The 6,140-nt window shown below is 51.3% G+C and overlaps 1 long non-coding RNA gene and 1 pseudogene across 1 annotated transcript in view; both read left to right on the plus strand.

Annotated features, from left to right (window-relative positions):
* The window catches only part of LOC115152200 (uncharacterized), a 1,794-nt gene extending 578 nt beyond the window's left edge, over positions 1–1,216 (plus strand). Inside the window, exon 2 of the long non-coding RNA XR_003867440.1 lies at positions 1,111–1,216. This is a non-coding gene — a long non-coding RNA (uncharacterized LOC115152200). The remainder of the gene's footprint in view (positions 1–1,110) is intronic.
* The window catches only part of LOC115152199 (teashirt homolog 3-like), a 25,137-nt pseudogene extending 19,247 nt beyond the window's left edge, over positions 1–5,890 (plus strand).
* The last annotated feature ends 250 nt before the right edge of the window (positions 5,891–6,140 follow it).

Here is a 6,140-nt window from a genome sequence, read left to right on the forward strand (position 1 = left end):
AAAACATTAGGAACACCTGAGACTGACCAGGTGAATCGAGTTGAAAGCTATGAACCCTTATTGATGTCACTTGTAGATGAAGGGGAGGAGACAGGTTAAAGAAGGATTTTTAAGCCTTGAGACAATTGAGACATGGATTGTGTATGTGTGCCGTTCAGAGGGTGAATGGGCAAGACAAAATATTGAAGTGCCTTTTAACAGGCTATGGTAGTTGGTGCCAGGCGCACCAGTTTGTGTCAAGAACTGTAACGCTGCTGGGTTTTTCACGCTCAACAGTTTCCCGTGTGTATCAAGAATGGTCCACCACCCAAAGGACATCTAGCCAAACTGTGGGAAACAGTGCATCAACATGGGCCAGCCTCCCTGTGGAACGCTTTCGGCACCTTTTAGTCCATGCCCCAAAGAATTGAGGCTGTGCCGAGGGCAAAAGCGGGTGCAACGCTATATTAGGATGATGCTCCTAATGTTTTGTACACTGAGTGTGTTCAAGCCTTTATAATATTGAGTTGCCCTCAGAACAGCATCAGTTTGTCCCGGCATGGACTCTAAAAGGTGTCAAAAGCGTTCCACAGGGATGTTGGCCTATGTTCACTCCAATGCTTTTCAGTTGGCAGGATGTCCTTTGGGTGGTGGGCCATGCTTGATACCAGTGGAGGCTGCTGAGGGGAGGACGGCTCATAATAACGGCTGCAACGGATCTCATGGAATGAAATCAAACGCATGGAAACCATGTGTTTGATACTATTCCGCTACAGCCATTACCACGAGCCCGTCCTCCCCAATTAAGGTGCATCCAAACTCCTGCGCTTGATACACACGGGAAACTGTTGAGTGTGAAAAGCCCAGCAGCATTGTAGTTCTTGACACAAAGCAGTGCGCCTGGCACCTACTACCATACCCTGTTCAAAGGCACTTCGATCTTTTGTCTTGCCCATTCACCCTCTGAATGGCACACAAACACAATCCATGTCTCAATTGTCACGAGGCTGAAAAATCCTTGTTTATTCTGTCTCCTCCCCTTCATCTACACTGTTTGAAGTGGATTTAACAAGAGACATCCATAAGGGATCATAGCATTCACCTGGTCAGTCAATGTCATGGAAAGAGCAGGTGTTCTTAATGTTTTGTGTACTCAGTGAATATATTTTCAATGTAACATCATTTTCATGCTTTCCACCAAGTCCTCCAACCAGGGGAGAGGGTAGTTTAAATAAAATGGAAAAAAAGTGATCAGATATGATGAAATTAATATTATTTGATAGAATTAGTCAATCTGCTAATTTTATAGCTAATCTGCCCAGTGTGTTCAGTGGCCTTCATATAACACACCGTCTCTTCTGTTTCCCCTCCAGCCTACTCTCCAGAGGAGCTGGAGGAGATGAAGGAGCATGCGATGGAGGCGGTGGTGGAAGAAGAGGGCGTGGACTTTCAAGAGGACGGAGAGAGCTCAGAAAAGGACCTCCTCACCAATGAGCCACTGGGTGACCGGGACTCCATTGTTGGGGCCGAGCTCTCTGCTCAGGAAATGGACATTGAATCACACGTGAGCGAGGCCAGCGACCCCCTGTCAGACTTTGAGACCACCTCTGTCAACGCCGAGGAGATGCCTGTCAAAGAGCATCTGAACGGAGCAGGGGTGAGGCTGGACACTCCCTTGGCGCTGGACACTCCCTTGGCGCTGGACACTCCCTTGGCGCTGGACACTCCCTTGGCGCTGGACACTCCCTTGGCGCTGGACACTCCCTTGGCGCTGGACACTCCCTTGGCGCTGGACACTCCCTTGGCGCTGGACACCCTGGAACAGATGAAGACCATCTACTCCAGCTTCCTGACCAACACCTATTGGTCGCCCCTGAACTTTAACCCCACCCCAACGCCAACTCAGACACTGACACCTGTGGAGAAGCCACCGCGGACTAGCAGCTCTAGCAGCAGCAGTAGCAACAGCAGTAGTTATGACTGGCACCAGTCCGCAGTGGCTAAGTCCCTGCAGCAGCAGGCCTCTCAGAGCCGCCACCACCCTCATCCCTCAGAGCCCAGTCTCTTCAGCACAGTGCAACTCCACAGACAGAACCCCAGACTGTACGGCAACATCTTCACTGGGGCCAGCAAGTTCCGCTGCAAGGGCTGCAGTGCCGCCTATGACACCCTGGTGGAGCTCACCGTGCACATGAACGACACGGGCCATTACCGCGATGACAACCATGAGAGGGGAGCCAACGGGGCCAAGGGGCACTGGTCCAAGCCTCGCAAGCGCTCCCTTCTGGAGATGGAGGGCAAGGAGGATGCCGCGAAGGTGCTGAAGTGCATGTACTGTGGCCACTCCTTCGAGTCCCTGCAGGACCTGAGCGTCCACATGATCAAGACCAAACACTACCAGAAAGTGCCTCTGAAGGAGCCACTGGCCCCTGTGGCAGCCAAAATGATCTCAAGGAAGAGAGGCCCACTCTCTGGGAGCCTGGACCTCCCTGGCTCCCCAAGCTCAAGAGAGGTGACCCCCAAACCCAAAGCCTCCCTGAGTGATGACCCCTCCCACAAGATCTCCAACCCCTATATCACCCCCAGCAACCGCTTCGGCCACCAGAACGGCGCCAGCTATGCGTGGCAGTTCGAATCGCGCAAGTCCCAGATCCTCAAGTGCATGGAGTGCGGGAGTTCCCACAATACCCTGCAGGAGCTGACCGCCCACATGATGGTGACGGGTCACTTCCTCCGGGTCACCAATGGTAATCCCCCCAGCAAGAGAGGAGGCAGGCCCGTCCCAGAGGCCACCTCCCCCAGCTCTGTACAGGCCACACCCCTCACACAGGAGGGGGTTCAGTCAATCCCATTGGCTCCTACATTCTCCCCCCCTCCACCCTCTGCCGTTTCACCCCTGGCCATCTCCCCTCCTCTCAAAGACATTAAGAAAGAGGAGACAGAGGACGAGTGTACCAAGGACATGGTCAGCCATGACAAGGTTTCGAACGGGGACGAGGATGAGGAGGTGGAGGAGAAGTTTCACAACTCCACCAAGTATAACTATCTGACCGAGGAGGACCTGAAGGAGAGCCCCAAGGGCGGCTTCGACATCCTCAAGTCCCTGGAGAACACGGTGACTTCGGCCATCAATAAAGCCCAGAGTGGCAACCCCAGCTGCGGGGGATACCCCAGTATCCACGCTGCATATCAGTTCCCCAACTCCCTGAAGCTGCCCCAGGGTAGTGCTGAGAAGAGCTCCCCTCTCAAGTACCTATTCACTGGAGGAGAGGGGGTGCTCTCTTCCCACAGCAAGAGCCAGCCCCTGATCTCCCCACCAGCTAGTCAGAGCTACCCCCTCCCCCACCTCAACAACTTCCAGGCCATGGAGGAGCTGGTTAAGAAGGTGACTGAGAAAGTGGCCAAAGTGGAGCGGAGGGTGAAGAGAGAGGTGTCCCCCAAGAGAGAGGTGTCCCCCAAGAGAGAGGTGTCCCCCAAGAGAGAGGTGTCCCCCAAGAGAGAGGTGTCCCCCAAGGGAGAGGCGCACCGGCCCCCCTGTAGCAGTGACGCCGCAGAGTCCACCGGAGCAGAGTCCCTGCCTCGAGAGTGGAGGGCAGTGACTCCGGCTAACAGCGACAGTAGCCATAGCGACAGGGCCTCGCCGTCTGCAAGAGCGAGCAGGAGAAAAACGGTTCCGTTGCCTGCCTCTGCTCTGAGATGCAGCACAGCCTTCATAACAGGCCACGCCCCTCTGGAGCAGCCCTTCGTGAACCCTTTAAGTGCTCTTCAATCTGTGATGAATGTCCACCTGGGGAAGGCAGCCAAGCCCACCCTGCCCAGCCAGGACCCTCTCAGTCTGCTGTCCAGGCTGAGCCAGAGTATGGCCGAGAGGGCCGCCGTGGCCTCCTCCCCCACACACACCAAGAGACACCCAGAGCCTGTGGCTTGTCGGGGCATCTGTCAGTCCAGTGATGACCAGCCCATGGACCTGACAAAAGGGAAGCGTGATCGAGGGGGCTCTATGGGCTCTGACCCTCTGACTCCCTCATCCACAGCCTCCTCCGTCTCCCCTTCCTCAATGGTGACCCCTGCTAAGATGACAGTGGTCTCTCCCTTCACATCCAGCAGCCCGTTACATGAAAACGCTCTGTCGGACATCTCCGACATGCTGAGGAACCTGACGCAATCAGCACACCACGTCTCCAAGCCCCCCTCCAGGACGCGGATCACAGAGCGGGTCACAGATGTAGTGGGCTCCACCACACAAGAGGAGGCTGAGGGGTCCATGGCCAATAAGAGGAAGGGCCGTCAGTCCAACTGGAACCCCCAGCACCTGCTTCTCCTACAGGCCCAGTTCTCTTCCAGCCTCAGGCCGACATCCGAGGGCAAGTACATCATGTCTGATCTGAGCCCCCAGGAGAGGATGCACGTGTCCCGCTTCACGGGCCTCTCCATGACCACCATCAGCCACTGGCTGGCTAACGTCAAGTACCAGCTGAGGAGAACCGGCAGGACCAAGTTCCTCAAGAACCTGGACTCAGGCCAGCCGGTGTTCTTCTGCAGCGAGTGCGCTTCACAGATCCGGACCCCCCGCTGCCTACATTTGCCACCTGGAGGCCCACCTGGGCTTCAGACTGAAGGACCTGGCCAAGCTCTCCCCCAAACAGACCCTGAGGGAATCCTCAAAAGGTGGGTCTGATGAACTGCCCCTCCTGGATCCTTTCCTCTTCTCTTCAGCACCCTCTTCTCAGTCACAGGAGGCGGGCAGTGGGACTGTGTACCGGTGCCAGCTGTGTATCCGTAAGTTTGCCAGTAAGCATGCCATCAAGCTCCACCTCAGCAAGAGCCATGGGAAGTCCCCAGAGGACCATTTCCTGTATGTCTCTGGGATGGGGAAACACTAGAAGTAGAATTGACATTTCATTATAGAAACACTTGAGTGCTCCCAGCATTGGACATACTGGAATATAAGCTGTTAAAAAAAGAGAGAACTTAAAAAGAAACTTAAAAGAAAACAGTTGAAGGTGTGACAAAAGTAACTACTGTTAAGTGTCAGCACAAGGTGTTTACATTCATGGCCTATGCTTGTCTGTATTTTTCTCCATTTCAAAATATGTTAATTTCACATGTTGAAGATCTAGATCATGAATATTCAGCTTTTAAAGGGATAGTTCGCCCAATTACTAAGTTACATATTTTTCCTTACCTTTACCGTAAATTGTCTATTGGCCAGGAGAGACCACGATACAAACTTTAGATTTGTTTTCATCTCTGAAGATAAGGACACATTTAAGTCATTTTGTATTTGGGTGAACTCTCATTTGTAAAATATAGTAATTTGAGATTTATTATATTGTAATGTAGTTATTTTTACATTTTTGTGAAGTTTATTGGAATTTGTTGACTCTTTGAACTACATGTATGCATTGACAAGTTAACAGTTCAAAACAAGTTTGATACTCCAGTTTTTAGTTGGCTCTTGTCACCTTAAGCGGGGTTTGCTGATTAAGCATTTCTACTCTAAGAGATCAGCCAATAACCTGGGAGTGCTCTTCGGGAGAATTAGCCAAACAAATAAATGACATTGTACTAGTCAGTTACATCACATTTTATATACAGTTTGTGTTGCAGGTTTTGTCGAATCTTCAGTATTGCTTATCATCATGTCAGGGGCCCTCAATCCATGTCTATGTACAAATGTACATACAGTATATAGGCTAACCACTTCCTGTTTTAAGTTATGCATACTGGTTATATTTCCTCATTTAAGAGGACTATGACTATCCACTGGTGCAGAGCCTTTGAAGAAGACAGAAATGACATTGTTTTGCACAATAGTTTTATAAATGTTATTTGATAAGAAAATATATAAAATTGAACTTTGTTCATGCCCTATTCCTTCTATTATTAAATTGACTTGAAGTGCTGCACACAACTGTTTTGTATTTCTTAAAATATCACAAATGCTTATTACACCTCTTATTCTATTGTTACCAGGTCCCAAAACACACCCCAGCATCCACAGAACACACTTAGTTACTGCAGAGCCTTCAGCCCTGTCTAGGCTCTGTAATGTCTGCACAAGCACAGTCCTACCAAACACCACAACTGTAGTGTGTGTGGCTAGGAGCAGACAGTGTGTTGCACCGAGACGTCTGCCAGGTGGTGTGTGCTGCATGTAA

This window comes from Salmo trutta, chromosome 17 (genome assembly GCF_901001165.1).
Source record: "Salmo trutta chromosome 17, fSalTru1.1, whole genome shotgun sequence".
Classification (NCBI taxonomy): Eukaryota; Metazoa; Chordata; class Actinopteri; order Salmoniformes; family Salmonidae; genus Salmo; species Salmo trutta.